The 20,981-nt window shown below is 42.1% G+C and overlaps 1 protein-coding gene and 1 non-coding gene across 3 annotated transcripts in view; both read left to right on the plus strand.

Moving 5' to 3' along the window:
- CTNND2 (catenin delta 2) overlaps positions 1 to 20,981 on the plus strand; it is a 944,584-nt gene that overhangs the window by 620,948 nt on the left and 302,655 nt on the right. The window lies entirely within an intron of this gene.
- On the plus strand, positions 17,897 to 18,001 carry LOC116752400. Its single transcript, XR_004349476.1, has one exon. It is a non-coding gene; the product is annotated as a U6 spliceosomal RNA (small nuclear RNA).

Consider the following 20,981-nt stretch of genomic DNA (forward strand, 5'->3'; position numbering starts at 1 on the left):
GCTGTTAATCTTATGGAGATTCCCTTGTATGTTATTTGTTCCTTTTCCCTTGCTGCTTTTAATATTTTTTCTTTGATATTTAATTTTTGATAGTTTAATATGTATCTTGGTGTGTTTTTCCTTGGATTTATCCTGTATGAGACTCTGCACTTCCTGAACTTGATTGACTATTTCATTTCCCATGTTAGGGATGTTTTCAACTATAATCTCTTCAAATACTTTCTCATACCCTTTCTTTTTCTCTTCTTCTTCTGGGACCCCTATAATTCGAATGTTGGTGCATATAATGTTGTCCCAGAGGTCTCTGAGACTGTCCTCAATTCTTTTTATTCTTCTTTCTCTTTTCTGCTCTGCGGTAGTTAGTTCCACTATTTTATCTTCCAGGTCACTTATCCATTTTTCTGCCTCAGTTATACTGCTATTGATTCCTTCTAGAGTATTTTTAATTTCATTTACTGTGTTTTTCATCATTGTTTGTTTGCTCTTTAGTTCTTCTAGGTTCTTGTTAAACATTTCTTGTATTTTCTCCATTCTGTTTCCAAGATTTTGGATCATCTTTACTATAATTACTCTGAATTCTTTTTCAGGTAGACTGCCTATTTTCTCTTCATTTGTTTGGTCTGGTGGGTTTTTACGTTGCTCCTTCATCTGCTGCGTATTTCTCTGTCTTCTCATTTTTCTTAACTTACTGTGTTTGGGGTCTTCTTTTCACAGGCTGCAGCTTTGTACTTCCTGTTGTTTTTGGTGTCTGCCCCAGTGGCTAAGGTTGGTTCAGTGGGTTGTGTAGGCTTCCTGTGGAGGGGACTGATGCCTGTGTTCTGGTTAATGAGGCTGGATCTTGTCTTTCTGGTGGGCAGGACCACGTCCGGTGGTGTGTTTTGGGATGTCTGTGAACTTAGTATGATTTTAGGCAGCCTCTCTACCAATGGGTGGGGGTTGTGTTGCTGTCTTGCTAGTTGTTTGGCATGGGATGTCCAGCACTGTCACTTGCTGGTCGTAGAGTGGAGCTGGGTCTTAGCATTGAGGCAGAGATCTCTGGGAGAGCTCTCGCCTGTTGATATTACATGGGGCCGGGAGGTCTCTGGTGGTCCAATGTCCTGAACTCGGCTCTCCCACCTCAGAGACTCAGGCCTGACACCTGGCCAGAGTACCAAGACCCTGTCAGCCACATGGCCAGGTATGTGGGGAGTTTCTTGCCTTTTGGGTGGTCTGAGGTCTTCTGCCGGAATTCAGTAGGTGTTCTGTTGGAGCTGTTCCACATGTAGATGTATTTTTGATGTATTTGTGGGGAGGAATGTGATCTCCACGTCTTACTCCTCCACCATCTTGAAGGTCCTCCCTGTTTTTTATTTTTGAAAATCTCTCTACTTTCTGGCTTTTTTTTTTCTTTTTTGCTGGTATTCTTATAATAATTTAATGAAGCAATGACTAGTTGTCTAGGGTTTTACAATTTATGTGAGTCTTTCAGAAGCATTCCATCCTTGAGTTTCAAATAATTCCCTGTGAAGTTTCCTAGGGGTTATGAAGGGACCTCCCTGACCAAAGAGGAAGAAGCCAAATTGGGGTAATATTATGACCCCCCCAAAATTCAGTCTATTGGCTTTTAAAATTTTATATTGGAGTGTTGTGGATTTACAATGTTGTGTTAGTTTCAGGTTTACAGCAAAGTGATTCAGTTATACATATACCTGTACCTATTCTTTTTCAGCTTCTTTTCCCATATAGGTTATTGCAGTGTTGAGTAGAGTTCCCTGTGCTCTACAGTAGGTCCTTATTATCTATTTTATATATTCTACTGTCTGGCTTAATAGAAGGCAGCTATGTTCTCATGCCTGCTTCTTTGTTTAGTCTGTTGTGATATATTTTGTTTGAAATATGGGAAGAAAATCTGGCCTCACATAGATATGTAATTGGAAAAGGAAGGATTATTTTCGTAGCTTTTTAGATAATTGTGGATATTCTTTGATACTACACCAAAACTCTATAAGTTATATTCCCCTAAAGGTTAGTAGAAATAAGGAATTTTCAAATATAGCAATGAACTTTTTGGACTGTGTTACTTAAAATCCATTGCTCTATCTTGAATGGATCATGAATGTGTTGAATGGATCTCTTGCCCATGGTGATGTTGGCATATGTTGCTGATTATGAAGGTAGTCTAAATGTTGATACATTTTATTAAATGATATATTTTTTCAAGTTGTATTCGTTAGTATTACCAACAATCTCATGAGAATGTCTTTAAGTACTGGGAAATGTTTAAATTCAAGGTGGCTGGTCCAGGTTTTCCCACATTCTAATGTTTCCATGAACCTTTGAGTACTGTCAGTAACTTTCCTTGAAGAGGGAAGCTCCTTGTCATTGTGGTCCATAAGAAAATGCCTGCACGTACCCAAGACTGAGTAGCTGTAGCTTGTCTGTCAGTCTTTCTTCCACATAAAATTAGTGTCCCCGCAAAGAGCAGCCAATTCATTTCACAACTCAACACACAAATATGTTTCTCCAGGAGAAAACCATTTTAAAGCAGAAGAGCCTTATCTGTATTTTCCACTTTATCACCCAGAATATTTAACAGAAGTGCAATCAAGGGTCAAGATTTAATAAAAATAATCAATTTTTACTGCTATGTCAAGGACAGTCTTAAGTGGAACTGGCTTTTTTTTTTTTACTGCGACTATGTGACAACGAAGAATATAACGGCTACAAGAACAGTTTGATGTCACTGCCTTGAATGCTACAAAGGAAGGTACAAGCAATTTTACCCACCGTTGCTTCTGCAGCTTCAGTGGAAATGTCAACAAAGTTGAAAGTACAAATATAATCTTAGTAGCAATCTGACAGTAGTCTTATAGAGTCCCAGAATGAGGTTCCTGGACCGGATTTTGAGAACTGCCCCTCTAGATTAGCCGTGGTCTGTGCTGGTTTGAGGACTGCTTTCCCTCAAAAAGAATTTTACAGAAAAACTCCCAACTCTCCCCTGGGATATTTAAAACAAACAAACAAACAAAAAACAAACTACACATTTCTTTGAGTAGTGTTTAATGCTTAAAGAAAACACAGTTATGTTCTGTGTTTAGTAGTTTACATCATTCCTCTCTTTGAAATAGCGAGCGAATGTTTGGGTTGTTGGTTGCTTTTTCATTCATTCACACACTGCATATTAAGACCAAATATAAATTTTGAAATGTGTTCAGAATTTAATTTTCCTTATTTGTGCACAGCGTGATGCTACCATTTTAATTTCTTTTAGCAATAGCATGTTTGCCTCATAAAAGAAACAGTAAAAAATGTGCAGCCATCATGTTTGATTTGTTTATGATTCATTTCATTTTAAATAATACATCTGATAAATTAGATAAAGATAAAGTTGCCTTTGGGACCTTTTGGTGAATGTGGGCTTGTCTAAAATAAAATGAATTATTTTATTCAAGTTTCTATTTACATGCAGCACCTGAAGGATTATCTTAAGTGGAAACTCTATAGTGTAGAGAACTGAAGCTCTGTGAGTGCCACCTGTGTGACCTTGTCCCAGCCTGGGAAGGTGTCAGAAGAGGTCCTCCAGGGGCCAGGAGTAGAGTGGTTATGAGCTTGAGTTTTGGAATCACAGATGCTTTGGTTTGCTCAGCTATTTATATCCAGGAGATGGCCTCAGTACTTAATTTTTCTAAGCATTTGTTTCTAGCTGTAAAATGGGGTAATGGTGGTGTGAACCCCTAACTGTAGATGACCCCCTGGCTACTATGAGCATTAAATAACCGTCAGTCTGCAAAACTTCCCAGCACACTGGCTGGAACTCAGCGTATTAGTTTACTTGGGCTGCCATAGCAAAGTGCCAGAAACTCAGGGGCTTCCACGATAGAAATTGACTGTCTCCTAGTTCTGGAAGCTGGAAGTCTGAGATCAGGGTGTTGGCAAAGTCATGGTCCTTCTGAAGGCGCTAAGGGAGGATCCTCTAGTAGCTTTAGGAAACTCCAAACTGCACGTGGCGTTCTCCCTGTGTGCACGTCTGTGCCCAAATGGCCCCTAGTTACGAGGAGTCTAGCCAATCATACCAGATTAGGTGGACTCCATCCACCTTACTGCAGGATGACCTCAGATTAGCGAATTGTGCCTAATAAAGATGCATTCTGAAGTACTGGGGGTTAGGACTTCAACAGATGAATTTGGGGGGATACAGCTGAACCCACAACATTTAGTAAACCCTCAATAAATGTAAGGTTTTCCTATTGTTGTTTTGTTGTTATATTGCAATGCAGGTAACTCTTACATGGTGAGTAGAAGTTAGAACTGAGGACAATTCTGAGGTTCTAGTTTTGACAACTACTGGATAGATACATAACTGCCATAACGACCGATGGAAACTCAGAAGGAGGAGCAGAGTCGATGGGGAGAAGGGGGAAGTGGATGGGTCAAGGGTGTGCATTTTTTTGTAATTTAGGAACAATTTATATATCTGGTTGGTATATCAAGTAAAAATTGTAATGAAATCCTGAAGAAGAAACATCGGTTTAAGGTAAAATTTTGCCAATCAACAGAAAAAAGTTTTGTCTATGTATTACATACAAATGCTTTCATTCATTCCACAGACACTCATCAACTGCTTATTCTGTACCAGGCATTCAAATAATTTTTGTTGCAAGTTACCAGGTATTTGAGAGGTTTGGGGAACTAACAAGTTGTAAAACTAGAGACATATTTGGAGAAAAATGAATAGACTAGTTTAACAGGAGCCACAAGGGAATTCAAGAGATTCATCTGGAGTAGGTTGGAGCCAGGTAGTAGAGGGCCAGATTTTTTTCTTCGTTTTCCTAAAGGCCATGAGAAAGCATTGAGGGCTTTGAGCAGGTAATTGGCATGCACAAGGCTGTATTTTCGGAAGACTAATCTGGAAGTGATTGTGTAATGGATTGGAAGTGGTGGGCACTGGCACGGGGAACTCAGGGGATGATTAGATTCACCCACAGGAAAGGGATCAAACAGGGACCAATGAATAGGAGAAACCCATGGAGGAAATCATGATGGTATTTGGAGACTGAACGTAAACAGGGAGAGGGCAATTGAAATTTACTCCAGAATTTCTAGCCTAGGGTAATGGGAAAACCTGGTATTGCTGAAGAAGAATTGAGAAAGGGAAGTCCAGGGAGGAAACAGATTTGTGGGAAGAAGCCATTTGCCTTCAGTTGACATCACACACTGGGTGGAGGAATCCCACTCGGAGGGAACCTGGGTCAGAAGCAACGACCCCATGATGTCAGAGAAGAACCTGACACCAGCCATTAAACACGTCGTTCCCTGAAGATGGCTCATACTTGATGCCTCTGTCTTAGCTTCTCTGCTAAGTATCCAACTTCTCTCTCTCCAGTAGCTTAACTTTGTCTGTCAGGACCCTAAGGTAGGCGAAATGTTAATTCCCTGGGACTCTGCTCAAATCGTCAGCACTGTTAAACCACACAAAACCAGCTGCCATCACATGTCCCATATTTGGGGCCCAGCGTATCCTGCTTTACTTTATTAAGTTAAAGTAACAACTGAGGTTACTTTTTGTTAAACTCATAAGAGTCTTTTAAAAAGACTCAGATTTTCATTTATCTCTTTTCATGTGGAAGAGGAATCTGAACCTGAGGGATGACGTCAGAGATTACGTAGAAAGACCAATGTTGGGTAAAACAGATGTTCTCAATGGAACGTATCCTTTTATATGATCCTTTTATAGTTTTTAAAAAGTCCTCTCTGAAGGTCAATTCTGGTTGCCTTCAGGATCATTTGTTCATCTGACATCATGAAATTAGGGATATTTATTCATATGAGGTCATGTATGGATGGATAAAATATAACTCTCAAAATAAAAGTGATTATTTGAAGGAATAAAGACATGGTGGAAGTAGAAATGGTCCAAGACAAGTCATCATCTTTATTGTTGAAACTGAAGGTGGGTGTGGAATGCACTATCATTGACTATGTGAGCAGCAAATCCAAAGTGCTGAGAAGAAAGACACAGTCATGTGTGGTTAGTGGAGCTCTTCTTGGGCCAGAACATCCTGTTAGATACCTCATAGGCAGTTGTAAACAAAATTAAAAAGCTACTTTGTTCTCATATAGCTTAAAATCGAGTTTAAGGGATGAGATGCAAATTTAAATTACTTAAAGAGACTTAGGCAGTAAGAGAGTGGATCTTTGCTCAGGAGTAGGGGAAAGTGCTACAAATGAATATTGTAAAACCATGTGAAAATGGAGATACACTCCAGGAGTGTGCAGCAGACACTCATCAGTTTCTGTGTCCAGAATAATGGCTCCCTCTCTTCTGCAAAAGGTGTGTCTCTGTGCTCCATCCACGTGGTTGCCAGGGGAGCGGCCGTTTTCTAAGGCTGCGGAAGGATGGTGACTTTTTCCAGTGGCGACCAATCAGGGCCTCCCTCCTGCTGACAGTGACGATCCACGATTCAGTACCTCACCCAGGCGGAGCCATGGCAGCCCTTCCCTGGAAATTCTGGACTTGGGACCAGAAAGGGTGATGTGCATTTATCTCTGGTGGTGAAGAGTGAAGAGCTGGAAGCAGGGGAGTCCTTAGAAGAGATGAGGGACTGCATTTGGAGAGAAGCAGTGATGGGGACCTGGGCGAGAGGGACCGTGAGGCTCTTTTTGAGCCTGCTCTTTTGGAGGTTACTGGAGCCCGATGATAAAGTCCCCTGGCCTGGGAAGCCACTGTTGTTGTTTGCTTGCGTGTTGTTTTTTTCCTTTTGTGTTGTTGTCACTTGCAACCAGAGGATTCTGATTAATACAGAAGAGCACCTCAGAACTTGATCTGCAGGAGAGTGAGTCTGTCCTCATGAGGCACTGTTTGGAGAGTGAGGGGTTGCTCTCTTGTGAGCGGACACTATGAATAACTTTCCCAATGCTCAACTGGTGTTCTTTTGACCAAATTCAGTTTGATAAAGAAGATGCCAGATGCCATATGCATTAGAATGTGAATGTTTTCGTTGTGCTACTAAGTAGTTGCTCTCCCTTTGAGAAATGGCATCAGAGCCCGAGGTCAGGATATGGGCACCTAGGAGCATCTGAGTGAAAATGTAAAAGACAGGATGTATTTTATTCCTATCGTGGACGTCTGATGGTCCCCTGCGTTGTGTCAGGTACTGTGTGAGGTGCTCAGGATGCTAAGAATAACACAGGTTCCATTCTTCAGGCACTCAGAGCCACGTAAACAGATGACAACCCCAGGATCTGATGAGACTAGAGGTGTGCAGACAGTGACCTGGGGACACGGCCAAGGAGGAGGTCAGGTCAGGGAGGCTTCCAGGCAAGGGGGAGCACCCGGGCTGAGACTGGCAGGCTGTCTCTAGCTAGACGGAGGGGACCGTTAACTATAAAGGCACATGGTCACTTTTAGGGCAACAGAGCAAGAAGAATGGTGTAAGAAGCAGAACTGATGATTTTTTTTAAAAGCCTAGAATATATCAGAGATAAAGAAATTAAATTAAAGCTATATCTTTGCAACTATTTTGTGACTTTATATCCTAATTCTGAATCTAAAAGTATGATATTGCTGAAAGGATATACAGCATCTTAGCAAATGTATTTTCTGGAAAAAATGTAACACAACATATAGTTTTTCCATTTAAACTGTGTCTTCTGTTAACTAAAATTAATGGAATATGGACTGTATAATCTGATACTTTATTACGAATCTGACATCAACACATAAAATTCTTTGAAAGACGGGAAGGACTTCTATCATCGGATCATCTCCTCTTCATTATTTCTTACTTTTACCAAGTAATAAAAGCAAGGCACAAAGAGCACGGATGGTATCTTCAAGCTCCTAGGAAGACTGGTCTAGACTAATGATTTTTAAGCTGCAGGTTGCAACTGATAGATAAGGGTTTTGAAATCAACTTTGTGAAACAAAAGTCAGAGAGAAAGAGAGAATATGACAGAATGGAAGAGGTCAGATTTCATCATGTATAGTAGGCATAAAGTTTCTGACCTTTTTGTTCATTTATATACCCAGTGAATAATAAACATAAATATGCATATGTACTTGTGTACATGTACATAAGCTCTGGCTGCCAAGCAAAATGTATTTCTTAGCAAAGGTTACAGGAAAAAAGTGGCAAAACCAGTAGTGGTCTGGGCACTGTGTCCCAGCGGAAGTGAGGTCAGCTGACGGCTCAGCTGCTTGGGAAACAGCAGGATTCTTAGAATTCCAGATGGATGCTCAGGCCAAGGTGACTCCTGACCACCTTCAGGCCAGCACCTCAGCATCTCATTACCGAACAGGCCCGCGGCTCACCTCCTGCTGGTACCTCAGCTGGACTTGTCCTCCTTCTTCCCCCCGAGCACCCTGCTTTCACCAGGCAACCTGGCGATTCAGACCAGTTTGGTGATCTCTCTTCTCTAGCGCTGGCCAAAGTTGGGACCCCTAAAAGCCACACCTGAGACAAAGACTTGGATGCAAGAGGGAGAGTGAGTCAGGGAAGGAGGGAAAGTAACCTAAGCATTGACCATCAAGGTCACTGCCTTTGGCACTGAGTGAAGGGTTGAATTCTAGGAAGCAGACGAATGCCTCCCCTAGTGGTCCGGGGAGGTGGGCTGTTTATCCGGAGCTTTCATTGGTTGTGGGTTGCCTGGGGTCATTAACTTCCCTGCGCTTCTGGGCTGTGCTTACTTGCAGCCAAGTGGGCTGCCGTGGTTTTGGTGACGGCCCCAGGCAGAAAGTACAAGACCATGGCAGATACTGCTGTGTCATCTGAACTCACAGAGAAACGTCCCCGGCAGCAGTGGCTGAAATTAGAGGTGGGCCGTGAGACACCAAGAAGCTTCTGCTCTGCCCGGTATGGCTCTCGTGTCTGTCACACGATTTGGATTCAGGCGCTTTTCATCTAGTGAAATAACAAAAGGGGAGTGGAGTCCAACATCCTGAGTCCTAACACAGCCTGCTCCTTCCAGGATCGCCACACTGACCCCACCGTGGATTTTAGTTTGCAAACTTTCTGGCTTGTTCTTCTTCAGTTGGACTAATTTACCTGATACTCCCTGGAGGGTCCACATTTTTGTAGTATTAAAAAGACTGTATTTACAAGTGAAAATTATTTGTTTTTTACACAAAAGAAACATTCTTTCTGTCTCACTTGAATTATTTATGTCTCTTGGAAGAAGGCTGAACATAAAGGTTCATTTACATCCCTGGCTTCTCATCACTTAGAAATCCAGTAGTAAAGGCAGCCTGGGAATTACAGATGCTGACAACAGGAAGGATAAAGCACCAAGAACTCTGGTCCCTCATGGAGAAGAGGCCCATACTGAGATGAGCTTTTCCAGAGCACACGTATATCAGGCTGGTCTATTAGGAAATGAGGATTCGAACCCAGGTGTTTCCATAAACGTAGAGAAGATTTAGTGCCTTCGTGTCTGCCTCTGCTTTGGTTAGGTTTCAACATTTTCTTCGAACCTCAGTGGAATTTAGAAGTGGCGAAATCCTAATTATAGACTTGTCAGATTCATAAAGCAAATATGTGCCATGTGTGGTTTCCCAGAGGTCACTGTTTTAGGCGTAGATGGTTTGACTAATTGCACACACGTAGTGGAGAAGCAGGGAGGTTTTCGTTATCCTAATTAGCCCTCCGTGTCTCCTGGGACCCATGACAAGATGATGTCTTGAGCTGATTGCTGTTGTGGATGTAAAGATAAACACTTCGCCATCCACTTCGCTACCTGATCATCGAAATAAGCGTTTGCTCTTTGGAGGTGTCAGGCCCTTTTCCCATCTATTCTCTTCCTACACGATGAGGGTGGCAACTTGGGAGCCTGAAACCAGGTGTTACTTCTCTACCACACAAGAGCCATTGCTGCCTTGCAAATTCATTTACAAATAGAAGAGGAGAATTTTCAACATAAAATCCTGTTTGATGGGCAACAAGCTCAGTCATGATCTTATTCCTGTTTCTCGTTGCAGCCTTCTCTTTTATTAACACCCCTCTACTGCAGTGCTAAGCTACACCCACAGACGATCGATATCAATCCCCTCAGTGAACCTGCTGTCTCTCATTTAGGAGCCTTTAGGCAACGCTGCTTCTCTATGTGAAATGCCTTCCTGCCCCCTCTTTGTCAACAACCATGACATTTAGAACTGTGCTCAAAAGCCATCTCTTCCAGGAAGCTCTCCTTGATTCTCAGCCTGGATGAGGTGCCCCTTATAGCCCAACACACTCTGTACTACACTTTCTGGCTTACTGCTTCTGTCCCTGCCAGGCAAGCATCCTGCTTTAAAGCCGTGTCTGTGTCTTATTTAGTGGTGTTCCCAGAACCTAGCACAGGGCCAGGCAAGTAGTAGGGACCGAAATGGACATACTTGCTTTGCTGGGGTTTCCACATTTAGCAGCGTCTGAAGTTACAATGTCCAGAACATCCCCCCGCCAAAGGAACCCTTATATCTTACAGCATAGAAGTTGCTGTAGATTTATATATTTTTCATTATACAATTGCATATAATCAGCCTGAAATATGATAATGTCCAAATTGCCCTATCCACTGTTTCTGACTCTTTTTAAAAAAGCTAGTTCTTACCCCTCAGTCCCTTCTTGCCTCCCAGGATATTACATTTCCCTAATGAGCATCAATTAGCCTACCCCCATGGTACCTTAAATATTAGACTATCACCATTAATTTTCCCAATGCTTATGGCAGGCAGAACTAGATATGTCAAAAGATCTGTATACAGCCAAGCCCATTCTATAGGTTCATGTAAATTTAATAAGTATCTGATGGCTGACAGCCTGTATAATAACACACATACACACACAAAGGACTGATTTACATCACAAGGATTTTAATTAGAATTTTACTAACATAATTGACATGGTGTTAAAATTAATTAGCAATTGTTTTTTCTGAGTCATCTTTAAAGAAATTTCTTGAAGGCACACTAGAAAACATTTTATGAGCTGTTTCTATACAAAAACAAGAATATGACTGTAGATGATTTTTAATATATTAGTGTCACTTAGTATTTGTGTTTCTTTTGGAATTCTGATCTCATAGGGCTTTAAATATGCAGCAGGTGGTTCCCATGCCACATCACCTTGAAATATTGGCATAATGTTTCATGCAAAAAGAGAAATGACCTGCAGCCATGAATCTGCCTACAGTAACATAATAGCCTAGAATGCATTGAAGTATTTGTGTCATATCTGAATGATGTCTGACATGGTCCAGAAACCAGCACAGCATACTTTTCTCTAATTCGTAATGAAAAAACACATTGTAAAGTATAATACACATTGGCAGATAAATTATTTTCTGTTACAAAATAAAAAAATAAATAAAAACGACAGCCCAGGAAAATGGGTAATTTGCACTGACTGTATCAATTGATTGATGTGAAGTTTTTATTCTGATATAACACTTCAGTACAGTTTTTAGAACTGGTCCAGTGATTTAAATTATAGTTGAGGAAAATCAAGTCATCTTAGTCTCATGCTGGAAAATGAGGCATATTCACTTTCCTGAAAAATGAAACTCACTTGAAATGCAACTCTCGGAATTGTCTGTCCCCCAGCACTTCTTGCATGTTAATGGGAATCTTAAGCCATCCTCTGCAGTGCCATGAAGGTTGTGTATGGCCCACTCTTTATTACACTGAGAAATAAGCAGGACATTACCGTACAGCCCTAGGAATGTCATTCACATATGTGTGTCCGTAAACTGTTCTGTGCATTTGTGACATTTATATCATCATCTCTATGAGTCAGGCTTCTCCAAAGAAACAGAGCCAACAGGATGTATAGATAAAGAGAGATTTATTTCAGGAATTGGCTCATGTAATTGTGAAGTGTGGGCAAATCCAAATTCTGCAGGGTAGGTCATCAGGCTGGAGACCCAGGGAAGAGTTGTGATTTGAGCCCAAAGGCAGTCTGCTGGCAGAATTCCCTCTCCTTCCCAGAAAGTCAATCTTTTTCTTTTCAGACCTTCAGCTGATTTGATGAGGCCCACCCAGATTATGGAGAGCCATCTGCTTTGCTCAAAGTCTGCTGAATTGAAAGTTAGTCTCATCTAAAAAATACCTTCACAGAAACATCTGGGATAATGTTTAGCCGAATATCTGAGTACCATGTTGACACATAAAATTAACCATAACAGCATCATACTACATAGATATAGATATGGATCTATAGATCCACCTAAACCTTGCTTTTCTGACTCAACCTTGTTCAGATTTATCCACATAAATGTATGTATACATACTTCATGCATTTTTCTGCTTTGTTGTATCCCATGGCATGCATAGACTGCAATGTATTTATCCGTTCTCTGATTGATAGATATTTAGATGGTTTCCACACTCTTCTTGGTGAACATTTAGCAAGTAAAGACTGTCTTTGTATGTGTGTCCTTTGAAATTGTTGGACCAGAGGGATGTGCATCTTCAAATTTAAGAGCTACCTTTCATTGTCGTCTGAAATGGTTGTGCCAGTTGACACTCTCACTATCAGTTAACAACAGTTCCTGTTTCACCCCATATGTGCCAACTCTTGGTATTGTCAGCCTTTTAAATCTTTGCCAGTTTGATGGGTCTGTTGTTTCAATTTGCATTTCCTCAGTTATCCCTGAAGTTTAGCATCTTCAGAGTTGTTAGTTGTCTGAGAAATGCCTGTTCACACCCTTTCCCATTTTCCTATTGGATTAAGAGTGAGGGTGCTGGAACCAGCACCTGAAGGTATTTTTTAGATGAGACTGTTACCTGGGTATAGATCCCACACCTCTAATTGTGCACTCTTGTACAAATTTAATCTTGATTACCTGTAGTTTATCTTAATCTTTAAAATGAGACTAATACAATTATCTACCTTGTTAGAGTTGTATGTTCTTAATAAATTATAACACGTACAGTACTTAAATGGGCTTGGTGTTCAATAAAGGAAAGCCACTGTTAATAAAAATAGGAGATATTTATACATTCTTGATGTTATCTTGATTCTAATATATTCTCCCAACTTATGACATGTCTCTTAATGGGTTTTTTTTTTTGCTTTTAAATTTTAATGTATTCAAATTTTGTTCTTCCTATGTCTAAGAAATCCTCCCCTCAGCTAAGTTCATAGGATCAGTCTCCTTTATTTTCTTATTAAAATATTTAAGATTTAATTCTTCAGATTTGTTCTCTAATGTATCTTGAACTTATTGTTGTGTATGGCGTGAAGTAGGGATTTAATTTAATTTTATTTTTCATATTAATATCAGTTTTTGGAAAGGCCCTTATTTTTCCAGCACCTTTGTCCCCTCTGATTTGTAATATTACCTCTGACTGTATAATGTGGCATCACGTTATTTATCGGCATCCACCTATGCTCTCTTATTAACACTTACATCATGGTGTGTATTCGTAAAGATTTTTAAAACCACGTTGTGTTTAACATATATGTACAGGTCTGCCTCCCCTCCCACTCCCAGAAATACACCCCGGCTTTCAGTTCCCAATTACCTTCTTCATTCCTGTGGGCAGCAGGAGAGAGCCCAGGGCTCATAGGAACTACTGAGGACCCAGGTTGGGAGGGGAGGGGAGGGGAGGGATGGATCAAGAGGACGGAGCTTTATCTCAGGCCCCCCTGCTCAAAGGCACCAGTTCTACTGCTGTCATGCCCAGTCCTTGGAGAATGGCCACCTGCCTACTACTCCCTGGAGGGCAGAGGGGAAAACCCCCCTCTTTTTGGGTCCCTAAACCTAAGGGGCAGAAAGTATGGTCTAGCACCTCACACTAGCATCCATATCCTACTGGTTTTCTCCTCTAGTCTTTTCTAGAACTCTTTTTCCTGTCCAGAGAGAGTTCTGGTCTCTTCCTGGCATGATGTCAACTTGTGTTCCTCCCGGTTCCATGGCTCTCAGTAACTTCTCTAAACCAGGCTTGTGTTTGATTTACAAAGCCAAGTTTTTGTGTAGCATTCCAAAAGTCTTTTTTTCCTGTCCCTTCCTCCAATGAATGCACTCTGGCTGTCAGACTAGTGTATCCACTTCAAAAACTGTCGTTTGAAACCCAAAGTGGTTGTGAGCTTACATTGCACAAAGGGTGTAAGCTGTGTTCTTCCCTAATGCTCTGAAGCACCTACCTTTCAGTATTTCCTAAAGTTCCTAAATGTCCTAATATTTCCAATATTTCCTAAAATTCAAGGATGGACAATGCAAGTCATCCAAAAATTAAATAATAATGATATGCCTAAGAATACATTGCAAAGGAAAAAAAGCATACTAGAGGAGTATTGCAAGCAATATAGATTTTATTTGGTAACAGAATCAGAGACTAAAGAACTTACTACCCATTATGTGACTTTCCAATTCTAACCATTACAGACGAATTCTAAGATACTGTCATTTGATTTAATCCATACATACCAATGGCCACTTTATACTTCAGTCGTTGTTGTTAGGCCCAATTTAATCATTTTCTTCTGCCACATGCTTGAACAACAAAAGGGAATACTAGCAAGAATAGTCATTTCTTTTTCAAAGGAATGTTGTGAAATTCAGAGGATACAGGTACCTGAAGTCTGTAACTGCAAAACTGCTCGTCAAATAGAAGGCATTCCTCGCTAATTCGGTGGGTGGGCAGAGGGGAGATGCACATGGCAGGTGGGAGGGTTAATAAGCATAGGTGAGATGGTACCAAGAATCAGACATCAGATGTAGCTGTGAGCTTTGGTCTTCCTCTGTTCTTGTTCAGGAAAACTTTTAGACTGGGGCCTGTCAAAGAGAATCAGAGCTGGGCAGCAGTTAAAGTGGCAGAACCAGATTTTATTCAGGAATTATTGCAACAGGGGCAAGGAGACCCCAATATAGACCTGAGCTCAATCCTGAATCCAAGAAATAGTGGGTATTTATAGCCAAGGAGTGGATGAGGAGGTCAGTGGTTGGGAAATTCCTAAGAGACTGTGGAAAAAAGAAGAAAATTGTAAAGGTAACCACATTTTTGGAGGATTTTAAGACCAGCCATTGAAGATTAAATCAGGTGAGCTTGTTAGGTTGGCTCCAGGGACTTCATTTTTCACTCTTTCATCTTACAAAGATCTGAGGAGAAAAAAATGCTAGATTGCCACAAGTTTTAACATGAGTTTCCTAAGTTGTGAGTAAAAGTTCTGTGGCAAAGATCTGTTAGTACTTGGAGGGCACAGTAGCAGGGATATTAATCGTTGTTAGTTAAGGTTGTAGTTAAATCTATATAGCAATTAAAAATTTAAAAGTAATAATTTGTCAGTATTACATTTACTCATGGTTCATTGTTCTATAAGTGTTAAATGCAACTCCACTATTCATGAAAGTCTACTTTTTTTAAAATTTATTTAATTTATTTATTTTTTGGCTGTGTTGGTTCTTCGTTGCTGCACGCGGGCTTTCTCTGGTTGTGGCGAGCGGGGGTTACTCTTCGTTATGGTGTGTGGGCTTCTCATTGCGGTGGCTTCTCTTGTTGCAGAGCATGGGCTCTAGGCGCGTGGGCTTCAATAGTTGTGGCACATGGGTTCAGTAGTTGTGGCTCACGGGTTCTAGAGCGCAGGCTCAGTAGTTGTGGCGCACGGGCTTAGATGCTCCACAGCATGTGGGATCTTTCCGGACCAGAGCTCGAACCCATGTCCCTTGCATTGGCAGGTGGATTCTTAACCACTGTGCCACCAGGGAAGCCCATGAAAGTCTACTTTTTATCACAATTAACAGATTCAAAAAGAGATTAAGTCACACCCACCTGGGTGCCCTAAGTCAATGTTGATTCCTAGCACCTTGGAAGACACAACAGTCATACCATAAAAGTGGGCGCCTGGGAGTGCTGGCTTCAGGTCGTCACTACTGGTCCTCCATAAACCAAGACCACATTGGGGGCTTGAAGCTTATTAGAACCACTTTTTTTTTCATTTTTTTATATAATTTTTATTGGAGTACAGTTGATTTACAGTGTTGTGTTAGTTTCAGGTGTACAGCAAAGTGAATCAGTTATACATATACATACATCCACTCTTTCTTAGATTTTTTTCCCATATAAGTCATTAAAGAGGATTGGGTAGAGTTCCCTGTGCTATACAGTAGGTCCTTATAAGTTATCTATTTTATTTTTTTAATTAATTTTTATTGGAGTATAGTTGCTTTACAGTGTTGTGTTAGTTTCTACTGTACAGCAAAGTATATATATGTATCTGTCTCCCCTCTTTTTTGGATTTCCTTCCCATTTAGGTCACCACAGAGCATTGAGTAGAGTTTTCCCTGAGCTATACAGTCAGTTCTCATTAGTTATCTGTTTTATACATAGTATCAGTAGTGTATATATGTCAATCCCAATCTCCCAATTCATCCCACACTCCTCCTTTCCCCCCTTGGTGTCCATACATTTTTTATCTACGTCTGTCTCTCTATTTCTGCTTTGCAAATAAGATCATCTATACCATTTTTCTAGATTCCACATATATGCGTTAATATACCATATTTGTTTTTCTTTTTCTGACTTACTTCACTCTGTATGACAGTCTCTAGGTCCACCACTTTTTAACAGGTGCTTTTAAAAGAGTGCTTTTTGAAAGGACACATGATTCTCTGGCTCATAACATTCCTCAAATCAGGTATTTCTTTCTAGAAGGGAGAGTAGTGTACCAATGCCCAACCCTCTTGAGTCTTCCTATTAAGTATACCTTCTTTGGTGATTTAAAAATCAGTATTTTGGGCTTCCTTGGTGGCGCAGTGGTTGAGAGTCCGCCTGCCGATACAGGGAACACGGGTTCGTGTCCCAGTCCGGGAAGATCCCACATGCCGCGGAGTGGCTGGGCCCGTTAGCCATGGTCGCTGAGCCTGCACGTCCGGAGCCTGTGCTTCACAACGGAAGAGGCCACAATATTGAGAGGCCCGCGTACCGCAAAGAAAAAAAACAATCAGTATTTTTAGGGCTCTGAAACTACTTGGTATGATACTTTAATGGTGGGTACATGTCACTATACATTTGTCGAAATCCATAGGTTGTACATCATCAAGAGTGAACCCAGGTGTAAACTGTGGACTTTGGGTGATTATGATGTGTCAGCATTGCCTCAACGTTTGTAACAAATGCTGCCACTCTGGAGGGGACGTTGATAACCAGAGATGCTATGCAGGGGTGGGGGCAGGGGTCGTAGAGGACATCTCTGTACCTTCCACTCAGTTTTGCTAATGAACCTAAAACTCTCTAAAAAACAAAGTCTATTAAAAAACAAAAACAATTCAGTATTTGTTTAATATCTGCTTCATGCCCGTCACCCTGCTGGGTGTTGGTGTAGAAAGGTTAGAAACATCAGGCAGAAGGCTTGATTTGCCACCTCTTGAGCATCTAAGAACATTGACTGCTGCTGCTGATGGGACTGAGATCTCTAGCCCATAACCCCCACCCCACACTGAGTGCCCAGTTCACAGCCAACCCCACCAGCTTGTCAGCCGTGGTCATGAACCATCTGAAGACAGGATTCTCCAACCCCAGCTGAGTCTCCCCACATTACACAACCTGGAGCAGAGATGATCTGTCCCTGCTGAGCCCTGTGCAATTAGATTTGTGAGCAGAATAAATGATTGTTGTTTCAAATTACTAAGTGTTGGAGTATTTGTTAGGCACTATGTTATGGGCTGAATTGTGTCCCCCCAAATTCATACTTTGAGGACGTACCCCCCAGGATCTCAGAATGTGACTGCATTTGGACATAGGGTCTTTGAGAAGTGATTAAGTTTAAATGAGGTCATTAGGGTGAGCTCTAATCCAGTAGGATCGGTGTTCTTAGAAGAAGAGGAAATTTGAATGTGAAACACCAGGGATGCACAGACCCAGAAGAAAGGCCATGTAAAAGGATGCAGAGAGAAGACGTCTATCTACAAGCCAAGGAGAGGGGCCTCAGAAGAAGCCAACCCCGTGCTCGCTTCAGCAGCATAGATACTAAAATTGGAAGGGTACAGAGATTAGCGTGGCCCTTGGGCAAGGATACCCTTGCAAATTCATGAAGCATTGCGTAGTTTTTGGTGATGAGCACGCTGTAGTGTAACCAGAAGTCAAATTATAAGGTACACATGAACTTACATAAACCAGTGTTACCTCAATTTAAAAAGAAGAAGAAACCAGATCTGCTGACACCTTGGTCTTGGCTGGACTTACAGCCTCTAGAACTGTGGGAAAACAAATGCTCATTTTTTAAGCCACCCAGTTTGTGGTATTTTGTTATGGCAGCTCTTGCAAACTAATACATGCAATAGGAAAACAGATTCAGTCTCCAAGGTTTGACTTCATTTGTACAGTCCTTCAAGTGTTTGCTATTGGCCATTCGTTTCCTGTTGCTTCATGGATGCTGTTTCCTATGATTGAATGATTTCAGTAGCACTAACACCTTTCATGGAGTAACAATGCCAGTCAGCTAAAGGGAACATTTTATAAAAGCTGGTGGATTTTCTGAACATCTCCTAACACGTGGCTTACCCAGACCTCTTCTAGCCAGTAATATCAACATACATGACCTTTCCTTTCCCTCACTGAACTTATCTCCTCTGGAATTCACTGGGCTTGTGTAATTATTTCTGAAAGGTGAAGAAAACATTTGCCCCAAGGAGAAAAGAGCTGCTATTAAAGGGCTAAAAAGATAAAATGTTTGATACAATGGTTTTTGCAGTCAACTAGCTACACGTTCATTAATTCTGATTTATCTTGAGGATTTCACATGTGGTAATCAGTAGGTACTATTTTAAAGAGGATAAATCCTGATATTCTTGTTACTTGTTGGCCACCACTCTCTGGGTAATGCAGAGCAAGCCTTTCTCCAGCCAGCACTATCCACATGCATTCCTGTTTGCTCAGTGCTGTGTCCTGGGAGTTGAAGACACACAATTGAAGGGGGCTGGGGGTCTGCAGAAGGAGGAGACTGGGCTGGTTAATAGAATATTCAGGGCTGGGGCAGAATGAAACCTTCAGACAAAAACTAGGGGGGGGCTTCCCTGGTGGCGCAGTGGTTGAGAGTCCGCCTGCCAATGCAGGGGACACAGGTTTGTGCCCCAGTTCGGGAAGATCCCACATGCCGTGGAGCAGCTAGGCCCATGAGCCATGGCCGCTGAGCCTGCGCGTCCGGAGCCTGTGCTCCACAACGGGAGAGGCCTCAACAGTGAGAGGCCCGCATACCACAAAAAAAAAAAAAAAAAAACCAGGGGGAAGGAAGAGACCCAAGGGACACAACTGAAAGCATTTGGTGATTGTAACAGAGTGTGTAAGAGAGAAACATGCAAGTAGACACTTTAACCTAATGCTGTGGACTGAATCATGTCTCCCCGAATGTATATGTTGAAACCTAAACCCCCCTGTATGTGACTGTATTTGGAGACAGAGCCTTTGAAGAGGCAATTAGGTTATATGAGGTCATAAGGTGGAGCCCTGGTCTGATGGAATAGGTGTCTTTGTGAAAGAGGAAGAGATACCAGAGCTCTCTCTCTCCCCACCCTGTGAGGATGCAGTGAGAAGGCTGCCGTCTGCAATCCAGGAAGAGAGCCCTCACCAGAACCCAGTCAAGGTGTCACCCTGACCTTAGACTTCCCAGCCTCCAGAACTGTGAAAAATTATGTCCGCTGTTTAAGTCACTGAGTCTGTGGTCCTTTGTTAAGGCAGCCTGAGTAGACTAAGACATCTATTATTCCACCCATGATACTGGTCTGCTTTTAGTACATTGATATTAATACTGGTTGGCCTCTGTGTGTCCCTCTCCATATGCAGTAAGCTATTTCTGGGTTGTAAGTATCTGAAATTTACAATAAGTGCTGCTTATAGAGATGAGGGGGAGGGGAAAGCAGATATAAGTTACAGAATAGAAGACGCCAGACTTTTGAACTGAGTGTGGCTGGGTCTCTTCCTCTGTGTGAGATGAGGCACCAAAGGGATTGAGCACCAGAAGGGCAGGACCTTACTTAGCTCTGGGGTGGATCGCTCTGACTACCTTGAAAGTAGACTCCAGGGGCAAGATTCGAAGCAGGGAAGCTTGCTGTTGAGGAGGCCGCTGCAGAAATCTGGGGTAGAGATGGCGGTGGCTTAGACCAGTGTGGTGCAGGGCTGGGAGTAAGGAGGGCTCAGGTTACAGGTATATTTTGAAGGTAGAGGAGACAGACTTGGCTGCCATCTCAAAGCAGGCTTTAGGCCCAGGCAGCTGCAAGATTGAGGCTGTCGTTCACTGAGATGCCGGAGATGGTGAGGGGAACAGTTCTGGAGGCAATTTCACAGTCACCGTTGGGTCACGTTAAGTGTGAAATGTCACATAAACGTCTGAGGGCAGAATCGCAGAGGCTCCAGTAGCCAATTCTGGAAGACAGGTAGATCTGGATTGGCAGTGTAAACCCAAGAGGCATTTGTGTACAGAATCAAGCAACCATACTTTCTCAGATGCCCAAGATAATCCAATGCCGTTTTTACCCCCAGTGTAATTATCCAACAAATTTCATCATCAGTTTAATCTACCCCTAGTCTGATTAAAATCATGATATGAGATGGGAGCACTATGGCAGGGGGTGCAGATAAAGAAAAGAAGAGAAGCGGGATGAGCCCTGGGGATGCCGCCATTTAGAGGTCAAGCGATGAGAGAGGCCAGCAAAGGAGACAGGGCCTGTGAAAGAAGGTGACCAGGAGAGGGTCAGGTCCCAGTAGACGGTGTATTGAGAAGGTAGGATGACCAGTGTAGGGCTCCTGCAGGCACAGCCCTTGGGCGTCTTCTCTGTCCATCTTCATTCATTTCCCCATGAGCCCATCCAGGCTTGAGGCTTTCATTACCAAGGTGTATGTAGACTCATCTGCCTACACCTTGAGCTTCCTAACTGGCCTCCCTACTTCAATCTGTGCCCCTGCCCCCGCCTCCTCTCCTGATAGCAGCCACGTAAGATCCCCACAGATGTCACCTCCTCGTCAAAGGCTCCCCTGGACACTGGCTTTTATGGCAGCCCTTTCCCCATTTCATTTCCTGTTCGTTCTCTTTAGC

Source organism: Phocoena sinus, chromosome 3 (genome assembly GCF_008692025.1).
Source record: "Phocoena sinus isolate mPhoSin1 chromosome 3, mPhoSin1.pri, whole genome shotgun sequence".
NCBI classification, from domain to species: domain Eukaryota; kingdom Metazoa; phylum Chordata; class Mammalia; order Artiodactyla; family Phocoenidae; genus Phocoena; species Phocoena sinus.